Here is a 25,068-nt window from a genome sequence, read left to right as displayed (position 1 = left end):
ACAAAGCATTGCAAGGACTTTTGACGATGCTGACGCAATGTGATTTGTGCCCAGGGCTCTAAATGTCAATGTGAGGAAATGGAACAAAGCGTGGGTGAAGGACGTTAGTAACAATGACTCCCTTGAGGTGCGGCTAGAACAGTGCTGCTTTGCACTGTCTGGTGTGGTTCAACTGGAATGCACAGGGGGAATCTTACTGTGCTTTTAAAAGATATAATTGCGAGGGCGGTTGACCATTTTTATGCAAGGTGATTTGTGCCCAGTGCCCTAAATGTCAACCTGAAGAAATAGAACAAGGCGTGGGGGAGCTAAGTGAGTAACAATGACTCCCTTGAGCTGCGGCTAGAGCAGTGCGGCTCTAGCGCTGCCTGGTGCGCTTCAACTGGGATAGATCGGGGTAATCCGACTGTCCATTTAAAACAAATGATTGCGAGGGCCGTTGACCATGCTGACGCAATTTGATTTCTGCCTAGTGCTTTAAACGTGAAATAAATAAATAAAGGAAAGGGCTGGATAAACGACAGGAGTAACTATGACACCCTTTAGGTGCGGCTAGCGCAGTGCAGCTCTTGCGCGGTCTGGTGCGAATGAACTGGCATGGACTGACAGAATCCACTGTCCAAATAAAACAAACCATGCTGGGGGCCGTTGAGCATGCTGACGCAGTGTGATTTCTGCACAGTGCTCTAAATGTCGAAGTGAAAAAATGAAAAAAAAGCGTGGATAAAAGACAGGAGTAAGAATGACTCCCTTGCAGTGTGGATTGAGCTGTGCCGCTTTGCACTTTCCGTTGCGCTTCAACTGGTATGGACCGGGAGAATCTGACTGTCCATTTAAAACAAAGCATTGCGAGGACTTTTGACCATGCTGATGCAATGTGATCTCTGCACAGTCCCCTATATGTCAACTTGATAAAATCAACAAGGCGAGGGTAAACGAAGAGACTAACAATGACTCCCATGAGGTGCGACTAGAGCAGCACGGCTCTGCACTGTCTGGTGTGGCTTACCTGGCATGCACCGGGGGAATCTCACTGTGCACTTAAAACAAATGATTGTGAAGGCTGTTGCCGATGCTGACACAATGTGATTTCTGCCCAGTGCTCTAAACGTCAAACTGAAGAAATTAAAAAAAGGCATGGATAAACTACAGGAGTCACAATGACTCCCTTGTGGTGCGGCTATCGCAGTGCGGCTCTTGCGTGGTCTTGTGTGCCTCAACTGGCATGGACCGGCGCAATCATCATCAGCATCAGCCTGGTTACGCCTACTGCAGGGCAAAGGCCTCTCCCATACATCTCCAACAACCCCGATCATGTACTATGTGTGGCCATGTCGTCCCTGCAAACTTCTTAATCTCATGCGCCCGCCTAACTTTCTGCCGCCCTCTGCTAAGCTTCTCTTCCCTTGGAATCCATTCCGTAACTATCAATGACCATCGGTTATCTTCCCTCCTCATTGCGTATCCTGCCCATGCCCATTTCTTTTTCTTGATTTCAACTAAGATGTCACTAACTCGCGTTTGTTCCCTCACCCAATCTGCTCTTTTCTTATCCTTGAACGTTACACCTATCATTCTTCTTTCCATAGCTCGTTGCGTCGTCCTCAATTTGAGCAGAACCCTTTTCGTAAGCCTCCAGGTTTTTGCCCCATAGGTGAGTACTGGTAAGACACAGGTATTATATACTTTCCTCTTGAGGGGATAATGGCAACCTGCTAATCATCATCTGAGAATGCCTGCCAAACGCACCCCAGCCCATTCTTGTTCTTCTGAATATTTCTGTCTCATGATCCGCATCCGCTGTCACTACCTGCCCTAAGTTGATGTATTCCCTTACGACTTCCAGTGCCTCGCTGCCAATTGTAAATTGCTGTTTTCTTCCGAGACTGTTAAGCATTACTTTAGTTTCCTGCAGATTAATTTTTAGACCCACTCTTCTGCTTTGCCTATCCAGGTCAGTGAACATGCATTGCAATTGGTCCCCTGAGGTACTAAGGAAGGCAATGTCATCAGCGAATCGCGAGTTACTAAGCTATTCTCGATTAACTTTTATCCCCAATTCTTCCCAATCCATGTGTCTGAATACCTCCTGTAAAATAAAATGCCCAAATAAAACAAAGCATTTTGGGGGCCGTTGACCATGCTGACGCAGTGTGATTTCTGCACAGTGCTCTATATGTCAACGTGACAAAATGAAAAAAAGCGTGGATAAACGACATGAGTAATGACTCCCTAGCAGTGTGCATTCAGCTGTGCCGCTTTGCACTTTCCGTTGTGCTTCAACTGGTATAGACCGGGGGAATCCTGCTGTCCATTGAAAACAAAGCATTGCGAGGACTTTTGACCATGCTGATGCAATGTGATCTCTGCCCAGTCCCCTATATGTCAACTTGATAAAATCAACAAGGCGTGGGTAAACGAAGAGACTAACAATGACTCCCATGATGTGCGACTAGAGCAGCACGGCTCTGCACTGTCTGGTGTGGCTTACCTGGCATGCACCGGGGGAATCTCACTGTGCACTTAAAACAAATGATTGTGAAGGCTGTTGCCGATGCTGACACAATGTGATTTCTGCCCAGTGCTATTTAATGTCAACGTGAAGAAATGCAAGAAGGTGTGTGTAAGCTATGAGAGTAACAATGACTCCCTTGAGGTGCGACTAGAACAGTGCAGCTTTTGCAGTCTGCTGCACTCCAGCTGGCATAGATCGGGGGAATCCGACTGTCCATTTAAAACAAATGATTGCGAGGGCCGTCGACCATGCTGACGCAATGTGATTTCTGCCCAGTGCTCTAAACGTGAAACTGAAGTAAATAAAAAAGGCATTGATAAACTACAGGAGTCACAATGACTCCCTTGTGGTGCGGCTATCGCAGTGCGGCTCTTGCGTGGTCTTGTGTGCCTCAACTGGCATGGACCGGCGGAATCATCATCAGCATCAGCCTGGTTACGCCTACTGCAGGGCAAAGGCCTCTCCCGTACATCTCCAACTACCCCGATCATGTACTATGTGTGGCCATGTCGTCCCTGCAAACTTCTTAATCTCGTGCGCCCGCCTAACTTTCTGCCGCCCACTGCTAAGCTTCCCTTCCCTTGGAATCCATTCCGTAACCCTTAATGACCATCGGTTATCTTCCCTCCTCATTTCGTATCCTGCCCATGCCCATTTCTTTTTCTTGATTTCAACTAAGATGTCATTAACTCGCGTTTGTTCCCTCACCCAATCTGCTCTTTTCTTATCCTTTAACGTTACACCTATCATTCTTCTTTCCATAGCTCGTTGCGGCGTCCTCAATTTGGGCAGAACCCATTTCGTAAGCCTCCAGGTTTCTGCCCCATAGGTGAGTACTGGTAACACAGGTATTATATACTTTCCTCTTGAGGGGATAATGGCAACCTGCTAATCATCATCTGAGAATGCCTGCCAAACGCACCCCAGCCCATTCTTGTTCTTCTGAATATTTCTGTCTCATGATCCGCATCCGCTGTCACTACCTGCCCTAAGTTGATGTAATCCCTTACGACTTCTAGTGCCTCGCTGCCAATTGTAAATTGCTGTTTTCTTCCGAGACTGTTAAGCATTACTTTAGTTTCCTGCAGATTAATTTTTACACCCACTCTTCTGCTTTGCCTATCCAGGTCAGTGAACATGCATTGCAATTGGTCCCCTGAGGTACTAAGGAAGGCAATGTCATCAGCGAATCGCGAGTTACTAAGCTATTCTCGATTAACTTTTATCCCCAAATCTTCCCAATCCATGTCTCTGAATACCTCCTGTAAAATAAAATGCCCAAATAAAACAAAGCATTTTGGGGGCCGTTGACCATGCTGACGCAATGTGATTTCTACCCAGGTCTGTAAATGTCAACGTGCAGAAATGAAAAAAAGGCGTGGTTAAACGACAGGAGTAAGAATGACTCCCTTGCAGTGTGGATTCAGGAGTGGCGCTTTATGCTATCTGTTGTGCATCAACTGGCATGGACCGGGGGAATCCGACTGTCCATTTAAAACAAAGCATTGCGGGGACTTTTGACCATGCTGACGCAATGTGATTTCTGCCCAGTCCCCTATATGTCAACTTGATAAAATCAACAAGGCGTGGGTAAACGAAGAGACTAACAATGACTCCCATGAGGTGCGACTAGAGCAGCACAGCTTTGCACTGTCTGGTGTGGTTTACCTGTCATGCACCGGGGGAATCTCACTGTGCACTTAAAACAAATGATTGTGAAGGCTGTTGCCGATGCTGACACAATGTGATTTCTGCCCAGTGCTATTTAATGTCAACGTGAAGAAATGCAAGAAGATGTGTATGCGATGAGAGTAACAATGACTCCCTCGAGGTGCGACTAGAGCAGTGCGGCTCTTGCGCAGTCTGCTGCACTTCAACTGGCATAGATCGGGGGAATCCGACTGTCCATTTAAAACAAATGATTGCGAGGGCCGTTGGCCATGGTGACGCAATGTGATTTCTGCCCAGTGCTCTACACGTGAAACTGAAGTAAATAAAAAAGGCATGGATAAACTACAGGAGTCACAATGACTCCCTTGTGGTGCGGCTATCGCAGTGCGGCTCTTGCGTGGTCTTGTGTGCCTCAACTGGCATGGACCGGCGGAATCATCATCAGCATCAGCCTGGTTACGCCTACTGCAGGGCAAAGGCCTCTCCCATACATCTCCAACAACCCCGATCATGTACTATGTGTGGCCATGTCGTCCATGCAAACTTCTTAATCTCATGCGCCCGCCTGACTTTCTGCCGCCCTCTGCTAAGCTTCCCTTCCCTTGGAATCCATTCCGTAACCCTTAATGACCATCGGTTATCTTCCCTCCTCATTTCGTATCCTGCCCATGCCCATTTCTTTTTCTTGATTTCAACTAAGATGTCATTAACTCGCGTTTGTTCCCTCACCCAATCTGCTCTTTTCTTATCCTTTAACGTTACACCTATCATTCTTCTTTCCATAGCTCGTTGCGTCGTCCTCAATTTGAGCAGAACCCATTTCGTAAGCCTCCAGGTTTCTGCCCCATAGGTGAGTACTGGTAAGACACAGGTATTATATACTTTCCTCTGGAGGGGATAATGGCAACCTGCTAATCATCATCTGAGAATGCCTGCCAAACGCACCCCAGCCCAATCTTGTTCTTCTGAATATTTCTGTCTCATGATCCGCATCCGCTGTCACTACCTGCCCTAAGTTGATGTATTCCCTTACGACTTCTAGTGCCTCGCTGCCAATTGTAAATTGCTGTTTTCTTCCGAGACTGTTAAGCATTACTTTAGTTTCCTGCAGAATAATTTTAGACCCACTCTTCTGCTTTGCCTATCCAGGTCAGTGAACATGCATTGCAATTGGTCCCCTGAGGTACTAAGGAAGGCAATGTCATCAGCGAATCGCGAGTTACTAAGCTATTCTCGATTAACTTTTATCCCCAAATCTTCCCAATCCATGTCTCTGAATACCTCCTGTAAAATAAAATGCCCAAATAAAACAAAGCATTTTGGGGGCCGTTGACCGTGCTGACGCAGTGTGATTTCTGCACAGTGCTCTAAATGTCAAAGTAAAGAAATGAAAAAAAGGTGTGGATAAACGACATGAGTAAGAATGACTCCCTTGCAGTGTGCATTCAGCTGTGCCGCTTTGCACTTTTCATTGCGCTTGAACTGGTATAGACCGGGGGAATCCGACTGTCGATTTAAAACAAAGCATTGCGGGGACTTTTGACCACGCTGACGCAATGTGATTTCTGCCCAGTCCCCTATATGTCAACTTGATAAAATGCAACAAGGCGTGGGTAAACGAAGAGACTAACAATGACTCCCATGAGGTGCGACTAGAGTAGCACAGGTCTGCACTGTCTGGTGTGGCTTACCTGGCATGCACCGCGGGAATCTCACTGTGCACTTAAAACAAACGATTGTGAAGGCTGTTGCCGATGCTGACACTATGTGATTTCTGCCCAGTGCTATTTAATGTCAAGGTGAAGAAATGCAAGAAGGTGTGTATGCGATGAGAGTAACAATGACTCCCTCGAGGTGCGACTAGAGCAGTGCGGCTCTTGCGCAGTCTGCTACACTCCAACTGGCATAGATCGGGGGAATCCGACTGTCCATTTAAAACAAATAATTGCGTGGGCCGTTCACCATGCTGACGCAATGTGATTTCTGCCTAGTGCTCTAAACGGCAAAGTGATGAAATAAAGAAATGCCTGGATAAAGGACAGGTGTAATAGTGACTCCTGTGAGGTGCGGCTGGAGCAGTGCAGCTCTTGCGCGGTATGGTACGCCTGAACTGGCATGGACGGGCGGAATTCACTGTCCAAATGAAACAAAGCATTCTGGGAGCCAGTGCTCTAAATGTCAACGTGAAGAAATGCAAAAAGGTGGGTATAAAGGACAGGAGTAAGAATGACTCCCGTGCAGAGATTATTGAGCAGTTTCGCTTTGTGCTATCCATTGTGCTTCATTTGGTATGGACCGGTGGAATCCAACTGTCCATTAAAACAAAGCTTTGCGAAGACTTTTGATCATGCTGACGTAATGTGACTTCTGCCCAGCGCTCTAAATGTCAACGTGAAGAAATGCAACAAGGCATGGCTACACAAAGCGAGTAACAATGGCTCTCTTGAGGTGCGGCTAGAGCAGTGTGGCACTTGCGCTGCCTGGTGCGCTTCAACTGGCATGGACCGGGAGAATCCGACTCTCCAAATAAAACAATGCATTTTGAGGGCCGTTGACCATGCTGACGCAATGTGATTTCTGCCCAGGTCTGTAAATGTCAACGTGCAGAAATGAAAAAAAAGGCGTGGTTAAACGACAGGAGTAAGAATGACTCCCTTGCAGTGTGGATTCAGGAGTGGCGCTTTATGCTATCTGTTGTGCTTCAACTGGCATGGACCGGCTGAAACTGACTGTCCACTTAAAACAAAGCATTGCAATGACTTTTGACGATGCTGACGCAATGTGATTTGTGCCCAGGGCTCTAAATGTCAATGTGAGGAAATGGAACAAAGCGTGGGTGAAGGACGTTAGTAACAATGACTCCCTTGAGGTGCGGCTAGAACAGTGCTGCTTTGCACTGTCTGGTGTGGTTCAACTGGAATGCACAGGGGGAATCTTACTGTGCTTTTAAAAGATATAATTGCGAGGGCGGTTGACCATTTTTATGCAAGGTGATTTGTGCCCAGTGCCCTAAATGTCAACCTGAAGAAATAGAACAAGGCGTGGGGGAGCTAAGTGAGTAACAATGACTCCCTTGAGCTGCGGCTAGAGCAGTGCGGCTCTAGCGCTGCCTGGTGCGCTTCAACTGGGATAGATCGGGGTAATCCGACTGTCCATTTAAAACAAATGATTGCGAGGGCCGTTGACCATGCTGACGCAATTTGATTTCTGCCTAGTGCTTTAAACGTGAAATAAATAAATTAAGGAAAGGGCTGGATAAACGACAGGAGTAACTATGACACCCTTTAGGTGCGGCTAGCGCAGTGCAGCTCTTGCGGGGTCTGGTGCGAATGAACTGGCATGGACTGACAGAATCCACTGTCCAAATAAAACAAACCATTCTGGGGGCCGTTGAGCATGCTGACGCAGTGTGATTTCTGCACAGTTCTCTAAATGTCGAAGTGAAAAAATGAAAAAAAAAGCGTGGATAAAAGACAGGAGTAAGAATGACTCCCTTGCAGTGTGGATTGAGCTGTGCCGCTTTGCACTTTCCGTTGCGCTTCAACTGGTATGGACCGGGAGAATCTGACTGTCCATTTAAAACAAAGCATTGCGAGGACTTTTGACCATGCTGATGCAATGTGATCTCTGCACAGTCCCCTATATGTCAACTTGATAAAATCAACAAGGCGAGGGTAAACGAAGAGACTAACAATGACTCCCATGAGGTGCGACTAGAGCAGCACGGCTCTGCACTGTCTGGTGTGGCTTACCTGGCATGCACCGGGGGAATCTCACTGTGCACTTAAAACAAATGATTGTGAAGGCTGTTGCCGATGCTGACACAATGTGATTTCTGCCCAGTGCTCTAAACGTCAAACTGAAGTAATTAAAAAAAGGCATGGATAAACTACAGGAGTCACAATGACTCCCTTGTGGTGCGGCTATCGCAGTGCGGCTCTTGCGTGGTCTTGTGTGCCTCAACTGGCATGGACCGGCGCAATCATCATCAGCATCAGCCTGGTTACGCCTACTGCAGGGCAAAGGCCTCTCCCATACATCTCCAACAACCCCGATCATGTACTATGTGTGGCCATGTCGTCCCTGCAAACTTCTTAATCTCATGCGCCCGCCTAACTTTCTGCCGCCCTCTGCTAAGCTTCCCTTCCCTTGGAATCCATTCCGTAACCCTCAATGACCATCGGTTATCTTCCCTCCTCATTGCGTATCCTGCCCATGCCCATTTCTTTTTCTTGATTTCAACTAAGATGTCATTAACTCGCGTTTGTTCCCTCACCCAATCTGCTCTTTTCTTATCCTTGAACGTTACACCTATCATTCTTCTTTCCATAGCTCGTTGCGTCGTCCTCAATTTGAGCAGAACCCTTTTCGTAAGCCTCCAGGTTTTTGCCCCATAGGTGAGTACTGGTAAGACACAGGTATTATATACTTTCCTCTTGAGGGGATAATGGCAACCTGCTAATCATCATCTGAGAATGCCTGCCAAACGCACCCCAGCCCATTCTTGTTCTTCTGAATATTTCTGTCTCATGATCCGCATCCGCTGTCACTACCTGCCCTAAGTTGATGTATTCCCTTACGACTTCCAGTGCCTCGCTGCCAATTGTAAATTGCTGTTTTCTTCCGAGACTGTTAAGCATTACTTTAGTTTCCTGCAGATTACTTTTTAGACCCACTCTTCTGCTTTGTCTCTCCAGGTCAGTGAACATGCATTGCAATTGGTCCCCTGAGGTACTAATGAAGGCAATGTCATCAGCGAATCGCGAGTTACTAAGCTATTCTCGATTAACTTTTATCCCCAATTCTTCCCAATCCATGTCTCTGAATACCTCCTGTAAAATAAAATGCCCAAATAAAACAAAGCATTTTGGGGGCCGTTGACCATGCTGACGCAGTGTGATTTCTGCACAGTGCTCTATATGTCAACGTGACAAAATGAAAAAAAGCGTGGATAAACGACATGAGTAATGACTCCCTAGCAGTGTGCATTCAGCTGTGCCGCTTTGCACTTTCCGTTGTGCTTCAACTGGTATAGACCGGGGGAATCCTGCTGTCCATTTAAAACGACGCATTGCGGGGACTTTTGACCATGCTGACGCAATGTGATTTCTGCCCAGTCCCCTATATGTCAACTTGATAAAATGCGACAAGGCGTGGGTAAACGAAGAGACTAACTATGACTCCCATGAGGTGCGACTAGAGCAGCACGGCTTTGCACTGTCTGGTGTGGTTTACCTGGCATGCACCGGGGGAATCTCACTGTGCAAATAAAACAAATAATTGTGAAGGCTGTTGCCGATGCTGACACAATGTGATTTCTGCCCCCTGCTATTTAATGTCAACGTGAAGAAATGCAAGAAGGTGTGTGTAAGCGGTGAGAGTAACAATGACTCCCTTGAGGTGCGCCTAGAGCAGTGCGGCTCTTGCGCAGTCTGCTGCACTCCAACTGGCATAGATCGGGGGAATCCGACTGTCGATTTATAACAAATGATTGCGAGGGCCGTTCACCATGCTTACGCAATGTGATTTCTGCCCAGTGCTCTAAACGTCAAAGTGAAGTAATTAAAAAAAAGGACGGATAAACGACAGGAGTAACCATGACTCCCTTGAGGAGCGGCTATCGCAGTGCGGCTCTTGCGTGGTCTTGTGTGCCTCAACTGGCATGGACCGGCGGAATCAGCATCAGCCTGGTTACGCCTACTGCAGGGCAGGGGCCTCTCCCATACATCTCCAACAACCCCGATCATGTACTAAGTGTGGCCATGTCGTCCCTGCAAACTTCTTAATCTCATGCGCCCGCCTAACTTTCTGCCGCCCTCTGCTAAGCTTCCCTTCCCTTGGAATCCATTCCGTAACCCTTAATGACCATTGGTTATCTTCCCTCCTCATTTCGTGTCCTGCCCATGCCCATTTCTTTTTCTTGATTTCAACTAAGACATCATTAACTCGCGTTTGTTCCCTCACCCAATCTGCTCTTTTCTTATCCTTTAACATTACACCTATCATTCTTCTTTCCATAGCTCGTTGCGTCGTCCTCAATTTGAGCAGAACCATTTTCGTAAGCCTCCAGGTTTCTGCCCCATAGTTGAGTACTGGTAAGACACAGGTATTATATACTTTCCTCTTGAGGGGATAATGGCAACCTGCTAATCATCATCTGAGAATGCCTGCCAAACACACCCCAGCCCATTCTTGTTCTTCTGAATATTTCTGTCTCATGATCCGCATCCGCTGTCACTACCTGCCCTAAGTTGATGTATTCCCTTACGACTTCTAGTGCCTCGCTGCCAATTGTAAATTGCTGTTTTCTTCCGAGACTGTTAAGCATTACTTTAGTTTCCTGCAGATTAATTTTTAGACCCACTCTTCTGCTTTGCCTATCCAGGTCAGTGAACATGCATTGCAATTGGTCCCCTGAGGTACTGAGGAAGGCAATGTCATCAGCGAATCGCGAGTTACTAAGCTATTCTCGATTAACTTTTATCCCCAATTCTTCCCAATCCATGTCTCTGAATACCTCCTGTAAAATAAAATGCCCAAATAAAACAAAGCATTTTGGGGGCCGTTGACCGTGCTGACGCAGTGTGATTTCTGCCCAGTCCCCTATATGTCAACTTGATAAAATGCAACAAGGCGTGGGTAAACCAAGAGACTAACAATGACTCCCATGAGGTGCGACTAGAGCAGCACGGTTCTGCACTGTCTGGTGTGGTTTACCTGGCATGCACCGCGGGAATCTCACTGTGCACTTAAAACAATGATTGTGAAGGCTGTTGCCGATGCTGACACTATGTGATTTCTGCCCAGTGCTATTTAATGTCAACGTGAAGAAATGCAAGAAGGCGTGCGTAAGCGAAGAGAGTAACAATGACTCCCTCGTGGTGCGGCTAGAGCAGTGTGGCGCTTGCGCTGCCTGGTGCGCTTCAACTGGCATGGACCGGGAGAATCCGACTCTCGAAATAAAACAATGCATTTTGAGGGCCGTTGACCATGCTAACGCAATGTGATTTCTGCCCAGGTCTGTAAATGTCAACGTGCAGAAATGAAAAAAAAGGCGTGGTTAAAGGACAGGAGTAAGAATGACTCCCTTGCAGTGTGGATTCAGGAGTGGCGCTTTATGCTATCTGTTGTGCTTCAACTGCCATGGACCGGCTGAAACTGACTGTCCACTTAAAACAAAGCATTGCAAGGACTTTTGACGATGCTGACGCAATGTGATTTGTGCCCAGGGCTCTAAATGTCAATGTGAGGAAATGGAACAAAGCGTGGGTGAAGGACGTTAGTAACAATGACTCCCTTGAGGTGCGGCTAGAACAGTGCTGCTTTGCACGGTCTGGTGTGGTTCAACAGGAATGCACAGGGGGAATCTTACTGTGCTTTTAAAAGATATAATTGCGAGGGCGGTTGACCATTTTTATGCAAGATGATTTGTGCCCAGTGCCCTAAATGTCAACCTGAAGAAAAAAAACAAGGCGTGGGGGAGCTAAGTGAGTAACAATGACTCCCTTGAGCTGCGACTAGAGCAGTGCGGCTCTAGCGCTGCCTGGTGCGCTTCAACTGGGATAGATCGGGGTAATCCGACTGTCCATTTAAAACAAATGATTGCGAGGGCCGTTGACCATGCCGACGCAATTTGATTTCTGCCTAGTGCTTTAAACGTGAAATACATAAATTAAGGAAAGGGCTGGATAAACGACAGGAGTAACTATGACACCCTTTAGGTGCGGCTAGCGCAGTGTAGCTCTTGCGCGGTCTGGTGCGAATGAACTGGCACGGACTGACAGAATCCACTGTCCAAATAAAACAAACCATTCTGGGGGCCGTTGAGCATGCTGACGCAGTGTGATTTCTGCACAGTTTTCTAAATGTCGAAGTGAAAAAATGAAAAAAAAAGCGTGGATAAAAGACAGGAGTAAGAATGACTCCCTTGCAGTGTGGATTGAGCTGTGCCGCTTTGCACTTTCCGTTGCGCTTCAACTGGTATGGACCGGGAGAATCTGACTGTCCATTTAAAACAAAGCATTGCGAGGACTTTTGACCATGCTGATGCAATGTGATCTCTGCCCAGTCCCCTATATGTCAACTTGATAAAATCAACAAGGCGAGGGTAAACGAAGAGACTAACAATGACTCCCATGAGGTGCGACTAGAGCAGCACGGCTCTGCACTGTCTGGTGTGGCTTACCTGGCATGCACCGGGGGAATCTCACTGTGCACTTAAAACAAATGATTGTGAAGGCTGTTGCCGATGCTGACACAATGTGATTTCTGCCCAGTGCTCTAAACGTCAAACTGAAGTAATTAAAAAAAGGCATGGATAAACTACAGGAGTCACAATGACTCCCTTGTGGTGCGGCTATCGCAGTGCGGCTCTTGCGTGGTCTTGTGTGCCTCAACTGGCATGGACCGGCGCAATCATCATCAGCATCAGCCTGGTTACGCCTACTGCAGGGCAAAGGCCTCTCCCATACATCTCCAACAACCCCGATCATGTACTATGTGTGGCCATGTCGTCCCTGCAAACTTCTTAATCTCATGCGCCCGCCTAACTTTCTGCCGCCCTCTGCTAAGCTTCCCTTCCCTTGGAATCCATTCCGTAACCCTCAATGACCATCGGTTATCTTCCCTCCTCATTGCGTATCCTGCCCATGCCCATTTCTTTTTCTTGATTTCAACTAAGATGTCATTAACTCGCGTTTGTTCCCTCACCCAATCTGCTCTTTTCTTATCCTTGAACGTTACACCTATCATTCTTCTTTCCATAGCTCGTTGCGTCGTCCTCAATTTGAGCAGAACCCTTTTCGTAAGCCTCCAGGTTTTTGCCCCATAGGTGAGTACTGGTAAGACACAGGTATTATATACTTTCCTCTTGAGGGGATAATGGCAACCTGCTAATCATCATCTGAGAATGCCTGCCAAACGCACCCCAGCCCATTCTTGTTCTTCTGAATATTTCTGTCTCATGATCCGCATCCGCTGTCACTACCTGCCCTAAGTTGATGTATTCCCTTACGACTTCCAGTGCCTCGCTGCCAATTGTAAATTGCTGTTTTCTTCCGAGACTGTTAAGCATTACTTTAGTTTCCTGCAGATTACTTTTTAGACCCACTCTTCTGCTTTGTCTCTCCAGGTCAGTGAACATGCATTGCAATTGGTCCCCTGAGGTACTAATGAAGGCAATGTCATCAGCGAATCGCGAGTTACTAAGCTATTCTCGATTAACTTTTATCCCCAATTCTTCCCAATCCATGTCTCTGAATACCTCCTGTAAAATAAAATGCCCAAATAAAACAAAGCATTTTGGGGGCCGTTGACCATGCTGACGCAGTGTGATTTCTGCACAGTGCTCTATATGTCAACGTGACAAAATGAAAAAAAGCGTGGATAAACGACATGAGTAATGACTCCCTAGCAGTGTGCATTCAGCTGTGCCGCTTTGCACTTTCCGTTGTGCTTCAACTGGTATAGACCGGGGGAATCCTGCTGTCCATTTAAAACGAAGCATTGCGGGGACTTTTGACCATGCTGACGCAATGTGATTTCTGCCCAGTCCCCTATATGTCAACTTGATAAAATGCGACAAGGCGTGGGTAAACGAAGAGACTAACTATGACTCCCATGAGGTGCGACTAGAGCAGCACGGCTTTGCACTGTCTGGTGTGGTTTACCTGGCATGCACCGGGGGAATCTCACTGTGCAAATAAAACAAATAATTGTGAAGGCTGTTGCCGATGCTGACACAATGTGATTTCTGCCCCCTGCTATTTAATGTCAACGTGAAGAAATGCAAGAAGGTGTGTGTAAGCGGTGAGAGTAACAATGACTCCCTTGAGGTGCGCCTAGAGCAGTGCGGCTCTTGCGCAGTCTGCTGCACTCCAACTGGCATAGATCGGGGGAATCCGACTGTCGATTTATAACAAATGATTGCGAGGGCCGTTCACCATGCTTACGCAATGTGATTTCTGCCCAGTGCTCTAAACGTCAAAGTGAAGTAATTAAAAAAAAGGACGGATAAACGACAGGAGTAACCATGACTCCCTTGAGGAGCGGCTATCGCAGTGCGGCTCTTGCGTGGTCTTGTGTGCCTCAACTGGCATGGACCGGCGGAATCAGCATCAGCCTGGTTACGCCTACTGCAGGGCAGGGGCCTCTCCCATACATCTCCAACAACCCCGATCATGTACTAAGTGTGGCCATGTCGTCCCTGCAAACTTCTTAATCTCATGCGCCCGCCTAACTTTCTGCCGCCCTCTGCTAAGCTTCCCTTCCCTTGGAATCCATTCCGTAACCCTTAATGACCATTGGTTATCTTCCCTCCTCATTTCGTGTCCTGCCCATGCCCATTTCTTTTTCTTGATTTCAACTAAGACATCATTAACTCGCGTTTGTTCCCTCACCCAATCTGCTCTTTTCTTATCCTTTAACATTACACCTATCATTCTTCTTTCCATAGCTCGTTGCGTCGTCCTCAATTTGAGCAGAACCATTTTCGTAAGCCTCCAGGTTTCTGCCCCATAGTTGAGTACTGGTAAGACACAGGTATTATATACTTTCCTCTTGAGGGGATAATGGCAACCTGCTAATCATCATCTGAGAATGCCTGCCAAACACACCCCAGCCCATTCTTGTTCTTCTGAATATTTCTGTCTCATGATCCGCATCCGCTGTCACTACCTGCCCTAAGTTGATGTATTCCCTTACGACTTCTAGTGCCTCGCTGCCAATTGTAAATTGCTGTTTTCTTCCGAGACTGTTAAGCATTACTTTAGTTTCCTGCAGATTAATTTTTAGACCCACTCTTCTGCTTTGCCTATCCAGGTCAGTGTACATGCATTGCAATTGGTCCCCTGAGGTACTGAGGAAGGCAATGTCATCAGCGAATCGCGAGTTACTAAGCTATTCTCGATTAACTTTTATCCCCAATTCTTCCCAATCCATGTCTCTGAATACCTCCTGTAAAATAAAATGCCCAAATAAAACAAAGCATTTTGGGGGCCGTTGACCGTGCTGACGCAGTGTGATTTCTGCCCAGTCCCCTATATGTCAACTTGATAAAATGCAACAAGGCGTGGGTAAACCAAGAGACTAACAATGACTCCCATGAGGTGCGACTAGAGCAGCACGGTTCTGCACTGTCTGGTGTGGTTTACCTGGCATGCACCGCGGGAATCTCACTGTGCACTTAAAACAATGATTGTGAAGGCTGTTGCCGATGCTGACACTATGTGATTTCTGCCCAGTGCTATTTAATGTCAACGTGAAGAAATGCAAGAAGGCGTGCGTAAGCGAAGAGAGTAACAATGACTCCCTCGTGGTGCGGCTAGAGCAGTGTGGCGCTTGCGCTGCCTGGTGCGCTTCAACTGGCATGGACCGGGAGAATCCGACTCTCGAAATAAAACAATGCATTTTGAGGGCCGTTGACCATGCTAACGCAATGTGATTTCTGCCCAGGTCTGTAAATGTCAACGTGCAGAAATGAAAAAAAAGGCGTGGTTAAAGGACAGGAGTAAGAATGACTCCCTTGCAGTGTGGATTCAGGAGTGGCGCTTTATGCTATCTGTTGTGCTTCAACTGCCATGGACCGGCTGAAACTGACTGTCCACTTAAAACAAAGCATTGCAAGGACTTTTGACGATGCTGACGCAATGTGATTTGTGCCCAGGGCTCTAAATGTCAATGTGAGGAAATGGAACAAAGCGTGGGTGAAGGACGTTAGTAACAATGACTCCCTTGAGGTGCGGCTAGAACAGTGCTGCTTTGCACGGTCTGGTGTGGTTCAACAGGAATGCACAGGGGGAATCTTACTGTGCTTTTAAAAGATATAATTGCGAGGGCGGTTGACCATTTTTATGCAAGATGATTTGTGCCCAGTGCCCTAAATGTCAACCTGAAGAAAAAAAACAAGGCGTGGGGGAGCTAAGTGAGTAACAATGACTCCCTTGAGCTGCGACTAGAGCAGTGCGGCTCTAGCGCTGCCTGGTGCGCTTCAACTGGGATAGATCGGGGTAATCCGACTGTCCATTTAAAACAAATGATTGCGAGGGCCGTTGACCATGCCGACGCAATTTGATTTCTGCCTAGTGCTTTAAACGTGAAATACATAAATTAAGGAAAGGGCTGGATAAACGACAGGAGTAACTATGACACCCTTTAGGTGCGGCTAGCGCAGTGTAGCTCTTGCGCGGTCTGGTGCGAATGAACTGGCACGGACTGACAGAATCCACTGTCCAAATAAAACAAACCATTCTGGGGGCCGTTGAGCATGCTGACGCAGTGTGATTTCTGCACAGTTTTCTAAATGTCGAAGTGAAAAAATGAAAAAAAAAGCGTGGATAAAAGACAGGAGTAAGAATGACTCCCTTGCAGTGTGGATTGAGCTGTGCCGCTTTGCACTTTCCGTTGCGCTTCAACTGGTATGGACCGGGAGAATCTGACTGTCCATTTAAAACAAAGCATTGCGAGGACTTTTGACCATGCTGATGCAATGTGATCTCTGCCCAGTCCCCTATATGTCAACTTGATAAAATCATCAAGGCGTGGGTAAACGAAGAGACTAACAATGACTCCCATGAGGTGCGACTAGAGCAGCTCGGCTCTGCACTGTCTGGTGTGGCTTACCTGGCCTGCACCGGGGGAATGTCACTGTGCACTTAAAACAAATGATTGTGAAGGCTGTTGCCGATGCTGACACTATGTGATTTCTGCCCAGTGCTATTTAATGTCAACGTGAAGAAATGCAAGAAGGTGTGTGTAAGCGGTGAGAGTAACAATGACTCCCTTGAGGTGCGACTAGAGCAGTGCCGCTTTTGCACAGTCTGCTGCACTCCAGCTGGCATAGATCGGGGGAATCCGACTGTCCATTTAAAACAAATGATTGCGAGGGCCGTTGGCCATGCTGACGCAATGTGATTTCTGCCCAGTGCTCTACACGTGAAACTGAAGTAAATAAAAAAAGGCATGGATAAACTACAGGAGTCACAATGACTCCCTTGTGGTGCGGCTATCGCAGTGCGGCTCTTGCGTGGTCTTGTGTGCCTCAACTGGCATGGACCGGCGGAATCATCATCAGCATCAGCCTGGTTACGCCTACTGCAGGGCAAAGGCCTCTCCCATACATCTCCAACAACCCCGATCATGTACTATGTGTGGCCATGTCGTCCCTGCAAACTTCTTAATCTCATGCGCCCGCCTGACTTTCTGCCGCCCTCTGCTAAGCTTCCCTTCCCTTGGAATCCATTCCGTAACCCTTAATGACCATCGGTTATCTTCCCTCCTCATTTCGTATCCTGCCCATGCCCATTTCTTTTTCTTGATTTCAACTAAGATGTCATTAACTCGCGTTTGTTCCCTCACCCAATCTGCTCTTTTCTTATCCTTTAACGTTACACCTATCATTTTTCTTTCCATAGCTCGTTGCGTCGTCCTCAATTTGAGCAGAACCCATTTCGTAAGCCTCCAGGTTTCTGCCCCATAGGTGAGTACTGGTAAGACACAGGTATTATATACTTTCCTCTGGAGGGGATAATGGCAACCTGCTAATCATCATCTGAGAATGCCTGCCAAACGCACCCCAGCCCATTCTTGTTCTTCTGAATATTTCTGTATCATGATCCGCATCCGCTGTCACTACCTGCCCTAAGTTGATGTATTCCCTTACGACTTCTAGTGCCTCGCTGCCAATTGTAAATTGCTGTTTTCTTCCGAGACTGTTAAGCATTACTTTAGTTTCCTGCAGATTAATTTTAGACCCACACTTCTGCTTTGCCTATCCAGGTCAGTGAACATGCATTGCAATTGGTCCCCTGAGGTACTAAGGAAGGCAATGTCATCAGCGAATCGCGAGTTACTAAGCTATTCTCGATTAACTTTTATCCCCAAATCTTCCCAATCCATGTCTCTGAATACCTCCTGTAAAATAAAATGCCCAAATAAAACAAAGCATTTTGGGGGCCGTTGACCGTGCTGACGCAGTGTGATTTCTGCACAGTGCTCTAAATGTCAAAGTAAAGAAATGAAAAAAAGGTGTGGATAAACGACATGAGTAAGAATGACTCCCTTGCAGTGTGCATTCAGCTGTGCCGCTTTGCACTTTCCATTGCGCTTGAACTGGTATAGACCGGGGGAATCCGAATGTCGATTTAAAACAAAGCATTGCGGGGACTTTTGACCACGCTGACGCAATGTGATTTCTGCCCAGTCCCCTATATGTCAACTTGATAAAATGCAACAAGGCGTGGGTAAACGAAGAGACTAACAATGACTCCCATGAGGTGCGACTAGAGCAGCACAGGTCTGCACTGTCTGGTGTGGCTTACCTGGCATGCACCGCGGGAATCTCACTGTGCACTTAAAACAAACGATTGTGAAGGCTGTTGCCGATGCTGACACTATGTGATTTCTGCCCAGTGCTATTTAATGTCAAGGTGAAGAAATGCAAGAAGGTGTGTATGCGATGAGAGTAACAATGACTCCCTCGAGGTGTGACTAGAGCAGTGCGGCTCTTGCGCAGTCTGCTGCACTCCAACTGGCATAGATCGGGGGAATCCGACTGTCCATTTAAAGCAAATAATTGCGTGGGCCGTTCACCATGCTGACGCAATGTGATTTCTGCCTAGTGCTCTAAACGGCAAAGTGATGAAATAAAGAAATGCCTGGATAAAGGACAGGTGTAATAGTGACTCCTGTGAGGTGCGGCTGGAGCAGTGCAGCTCTTGCGCGGTATGGTACGCCTCAACTGGCATGGACGGGCGGAATTCACTGTCCAAATGAAACAAAGCATTCTGGGAGCCAGTGCTCTAAATGTCAACGTGAAGAAATGCAAAAAGGTGGGTATAAAGGACAGGAGTAAGAATGACTCCCGTGCAGAGTTTATTGAGCAGTTTCGCTTTGTGCTATCCATTGTGCTTCATTTGGTATGGACCGGTGGAATCCAACTGTCCAATAAAACAAAGCTTTGCGAAGACTTTTGATCATGCTGACGTAATGTGACTTCTGCCCAGCGCTCTAAATGTCAACGTGAAGAAATGCAACAAGGCATGGCTACACAAAGCGAGTAACAATGGCTCTCGTGAGGTGCGGCTAGAGCAGTGTGGCACTTGCGCTGCCTGGTGCGCTTCAACTGGCATGGACCGGGAGAATCCGACTCTCCAAATAAAACAATGCATTTTGAGGGCCGTTGACCATGCTGACGCAATGTGATTTGTGCCCAGGTCTGTAAATGTCAACGTGCAGAAATGAAAAAAAAGGCGTGGTTAAACGACAGGAGTAAGAATGACTCCCTTGCAGTGTGGATTCAGGAGTGGCGCTTTATGCTATCTGTTGTGCTTCAACTGGCATGGACCGGCTGAAACTGACTGTCCACTTAAAACAAAGCATTGCAAGGACTTTTGACGATGCTGACGCAATGTGATTTGTGCCCAGGGCTCTAAATGTCAATGTGAGGAAATGGAACAAAGCGTGGGTGAAGGACGTTAGTAACAATGACTCCCTTGAGGTGCGGCTAGAACAGTGCTGCTTTGCACTGTCTGGTGTGGTTCAACTGGAATGCACAGGGGGAATCTTACTGTGCTTTTAAAAGATATAATTGCGAGGGCGGTTGACCATTTTTATGCAAGGTGATTTGTGCCCAGTGCCCTAAATGTCAACCTGAAGAAATAGAACAAGGCGTGGGGGAGCTAAGTGAGTAACAATGACTCCCTTGAGCTGCGGCTAGAGCAGTGCGGCTCTAGCGCTGCCTGGTGCGCTTCAACTGGGATAGATCGGGGTAATCCGACTGTCCATTTAAAACAAAGCATTGCGAGGACTTTTGACCATGCTGATGCAATGTGATCTCTGCACAGTCCCCTATATGTCAACTTGATAAAATCAACAAGGCGAGGGTAAACGAAGAGACTAACAATGACTCCCATGAGGTGCGACTAGAGCAGCACGGCTCTGCACTGTCTGGTGTGGCTTACCTGGCATGCACCGGGGGAATCTCACTGTGCACTTAAAACAAATGATTGTGAAGGCTGTTGCCGATGCTGACACAATGTGATTTCTGCCCAGTGCTCTAAACGTCAAACTGAAGAAATTAAAAAAAGGCATGGATAAACTACAGGAGTCACAATGACTCCCTTGTGGTGCGGCTATCGCAGTGCGGCTCTTGCGTGGTCTTGTGTGCCTCAACTGGCATGGACCGGCGCAATCATCATCAGCATCAGCCTGGTTACGCCTACTGCAGGGCAAAGGCCTCTCCCATACATCTCCAACAACCCCGATCATGTACTATGTGTGGCCATGTCGTCCCTGCAAACTTCTTAATCTCATGCGCCCGCCTAACTTTCTGCCGCCCTCTGCTAAGCTTCCCTTCCCTTGGAATCCATTCCGTAACCCTCAATGACCATCGGTTATCTTCCCTCCTCATTGCGTATCCTGCCCATGCCCATTTCTTTTTCTTGATTTCAACTAAGATGTCATTAACTCGCGTTTGTTCCCTCACCCAATCTGCTCTTTTCTTATCCTTGAACGTTACACCTATCATTCTTCTTTCCATAGCTCGTTGCGTCGTCCTCAATTTGAGCAGAACCCTTTTCGTAAGCCTCCAGGTTTTTGCCCCATAGGTGAGTACTGGTAAGACACAGGTATTATATACTTTCCTCTTGAGGGGATAATGGCAACCTGCTAATCATCATCTGAGAATGCCTGCCAAACACACCCCAGCCCATTCTTGTTCTTCTGAATATTTCTGTCTCATGATCCGCATCCGCTGTCACTACCTGCCCTAAGTTGATGTATTCCCTTACGACTTCCAGTGCCTCGCTGCCAATTGTAAATTGCTGTTTTCTTCCGAGACTGTTAAGCATTACTTTAGTTTCCTGCAGATTACTTTTTAGACCCACTCTTCTGCTTTGTCTCTCCAGGTCAGTGAACATGCATTGCAAGTGGTCCCCTGAGGTACTAATGAAGGCAATGTCATCAGCGAATCGCGAGTTACTAAGCTGTTCTCGAATAACTTTTATCCCCAATTCTTCCCAATCCATGTCTCTGAATACCTCCTGTAAAATAAAATGCCCAAATAAAACAAAGCATTTTGGGGGCCGTTGACCATGCTGACGCAGTGTGATTTCTGCACAGTGCTCTATATGTCAACGTGACAAAATGAAAAAAAGCGTGGATAAACGACATGAGTAATGACTCCCTAGCAGTGTGCATTCAGCTGTGCCGCTTTGCACTTTCCGTTGTGCTTCAACTGGTATAGACCGGGGGAATCCTGCTGTCCATTTAAAACAAAGCATTGCGGGGACTTTTGACCATGCTGACGCAATGTGATTTCTGCCCAGTCCCCTATATGTCAACTTGATAAAATGCGACAAGGCGTGGGTAAACGAAGAGACTAACTATGACTCCCATGAGGTGCGACTAGAGCAGCACGGCTTTGCACTGTCTGGTGTGGTTTACCTGGCATGCACCGGGGGAATCTCACTGTGCAATTAAAACAAATAATTGTGAAGGCTGTTGCCGATGCTGACACAATGTGATTTCTGCCCACTGCTATTTAATGTCAACGTGAAGAAATGCAAGAAGGTGTGTGTAAGCGGTGAGAGTAACAATGACTCCCTTGAGGTGCGCCTAGAGGAGTGCGGCTCTTGCGCAGTCTGCTGCACTCCAACTGGCATAGATCGGGGGAATCCGACTGTCAATTTATAACAAATGATTGCGAGGGCCGTTCACCATGCTTACGCAATGTGATTTCTGCCCAGTGCTCTAAACGTCAAGGTGAAGTAATTAAAAAAAGGACGGATAAACGACAGGAGTAAACATGACTCCCTTGAGGAGCGGCTATCGCAGTGCGGCTCTTGCGTGGTCTTGTGTGCCTCAACTGGCATGGACCGGCGGAATCAGCATCAGCCTGGTTACGCCTACTGCAGGGCAGGGGCCTCTCCCATACATCTCCAACAACCCCGATCATGTACTAAGTGTGGCCATGTCGTCCCTGCAAACTTCTTAATCTCATGCGCCCGCCTAACTTTCTGCCGCCCTCTGCTAAGCTTCCCTTCCCTTGGAATCCATTCCGTAACCCTAATGACCATTGGTTATCTTCCCTCCTCATTTCGTGTCCTGCCCATGCCCATTTCTTTTTCTTGATTTCAACTAAGACATCATTAACTCGCGTTTGTTCCCTCACCCAATCTGCTCTTTTCTTATCCTTTAACATTACACCTATCATTCTTCTTTCCATAGCTCGTTGCGTCGTCCTCAATTTGAGCAGAACCATTTTCGTAAGCCTCCAGGTTTCTGCCCCATAGTTGAGTACTGGTAAGACACAGGTATTATATACTTTCCTCTTGAGGGGATAATGGCAACCTGCTAATCATCATCTGAGAATGCCTGCCAAACACACCCCAGCCCATTCTTGTTCTTCTGAATATTTCTGTCTCATGATCCGCATCCGCTGTCACTACCTGCCCTAAGTTGATGTATTCCCTTACGACTTCTAGTGCCTCGCTGCCAATTGTAAATTGCTGTTTTCTTCCGAGACTGTTAAGCATTACTTTAGTTTCCTGCAGGTTAATTTTTAGACCCACTCTTCTGCTTTGCCTATCCAGGTCAGTGAACATGCATTGCAATTGGTCCCCTGAGGTACTGAGGAAGGCAATGTCATCAGCGAATCGCGAGTTACTAAGCTATTCTCGATTAACTTTTATCCCCAATTCTTCCCAATCCATGTCTCTGAATACCTCCTGTAAAATAAAATGCCCAAATAAAACAAAGCATTTTGGGGGCCGTTGACCGTGCTGACGCAGTGTGATTTCTGCCCAGTCCCCTATATGTCAACTTGATAAAATGCAACAAGGCGTGGGTAAACGAAGAGACTAACAATGACTCCCATGAGGTGCGACTAGAGCAGCACGGTTCTGCACTGTCTGGTGTGGTTTACCTGGCATGCACCGCGGGAATCTCACTGTGCACTTAAAACAATGATTGTGAAGGCTGTTGCCGATGCTGACACTATGTGATTTCTGCCCAGTGCTATTTAATGTCAACGTGAAGAAATGCAAGAAGGCGTGCGTAAGCGAAGAGAGTAACAATGACTCCCTCGTGGTGCGACTAGAGCAGTGCGGCTCTTGCGCAGTCTGCTGCACTCCAACTGGCATAGATCGGGGGAATCCGACTGTCCATTTAAAACAAATGATTCGAGGGCCGTTCACCATGCTGACGCAATGTGATTTCTGCCTAGTGCTCTAAACGGCAAAGTGATGAAATAAAGAAATGCCTGGATAAAGGACAGGTGTAAGAGTGACTCCTGTGAGGTGCGGCTGGAGCAGTGCAGCTCTTGCACGGTATGGTACGCCTCAACTGGCATGGACCGGCGGAATTCACTGTCCAAATGAAACAAAGCATTCTGGGGGCCAGTGCTCTAAAGGTCAACGTGAAGAAATGCAAAAAGGTGGGTATAAAGGACAGGAGTAAGAATGACTCCCGTGCAGAGTTTATTGAGCAGTTTCGCTTTGTGCTATCCATTGTGCTTCATTTGGTATGGACCGGTGGAATCCAACTGTCCATTAAAACAAAGCTTTGCGAAGACTTTTGATCATGCTGACGTAATGTGACTTCTGCCCAGCGCTCTAAATGTCAACGTGAAGAAATGCAACAAGGCATGGCTACACAAAGCGAGTAACAATGGCTCTCTTGAGGTGCGGCTAGAGCAGTGTGGCGCTTGCGCTGCTTGGTGCGCTTCAACTGGCATGGACCGGGAGAATCCGACTCTCCAAATAAAACAATGCATTTTGAGGGCCGTTGACCATGCTGACGCAATGTGATTTCTGCCCAGGTCTGTAAATGTCAACGTGAAGAAATGAAAAAAAGGCGTGGTTAAACGACAGGAGTAACTATGACACCCTTTAGGTGCGGCTAGCGCAGTACAGCTCTTGCGCGGTCTGGTGCGAATGAACTGGCATGGACTGACAGAATCCACTGTCCAAATAAAACAAACCATTCTGGGGGCCGTTGAGCATGCTGACGCGGTGTGATTTCTGCACAGTGCTCTAAATGTCGAAGTGAAAAAATGAAAAAAAAAGCGTGGATAAAAGACAGGAGTAAGAATGACTCCCTTGCAGTGTGGATTGAGCTGTGCCGCTTTGCACTTTCCGTTGCGCTTCAACTGGTATGGACCGGGAGAATCTGACTGTCCATTGAAAACAAAGCATTGCGAGGACTTTTGACCATGCTGATGCAATGTGATCTCTGCCCAGTCCCCTATATGTCAACTTGATAAAATCAACAAGGCGTGGGTAAACGAAGAGACTAACAATGACTCCCATGAGGTGCGACTAGAGCAGCACGGCTCTGCACTGTCTGGTGTGGCTTACCTGGTATGCACCGGGGGAATCTCACTGTGCACTTAAAACAAATGATTGTGAAGGCTGTTGCCGATGCTGACACAATGTGATTTCTGCCCAGTGCTATTTAATGTCAACATGAAGAAATGCAAGAAGGTGTGTGTAAGCTATGAGAGTAACAATGACTCTCTTCAGGTGCGACTAGAACAGTGCAGCTTTTGCAGTCTGCTGCACTCCAGGTGGCATAGATCGGGGGAATCCGACTGTCCATTTAAAACAAATGATTGCGAGGGCCGTCGACCATGCTGACGCAATGTGATTTCTGCCCAGTGCTCTAAACGTGAAACTGAAGTAAATAAAAAAAGGCATGGATAAACTACAGGAGTCACAATGACTCCCTTGTGGTGCGGCTATCGCAGTGCGGCTCTTGCGTGGTCTTGTGTGCCTCAACTGGCATGGACCGGCGGAATCATCATCAGCATCAGCCTGGTTACGCCTACTGCAGGGCAAAGGCCTCTCCCGTACATCTCCAACAACCCCGATCATGTACTATGTGTGGCC

The sequence above is a fragment of the Dermacentor albipictus genome, unplaced genomic scaffold (genome assembly GCF_038994185.2).
Source record: "Dermacentor albipictus isolate Rhodes 1998 colony unplaced genomic scaffold, USDA_Dalb.pri_finalv2 scaffold_32, whole genome shotgun sequence".
NCBI classification, from domain to species: Eukaryota; Metazoa; Arthropoda; class Arachnida; order Ixodida; family Ixodidae; genus Dermacentor; species Dermacentor albipictus.
The sequence above is the reverse complement of the archived record's forward strand: the minus strand, read 5'-3'. Positions refer to the sequence as shown.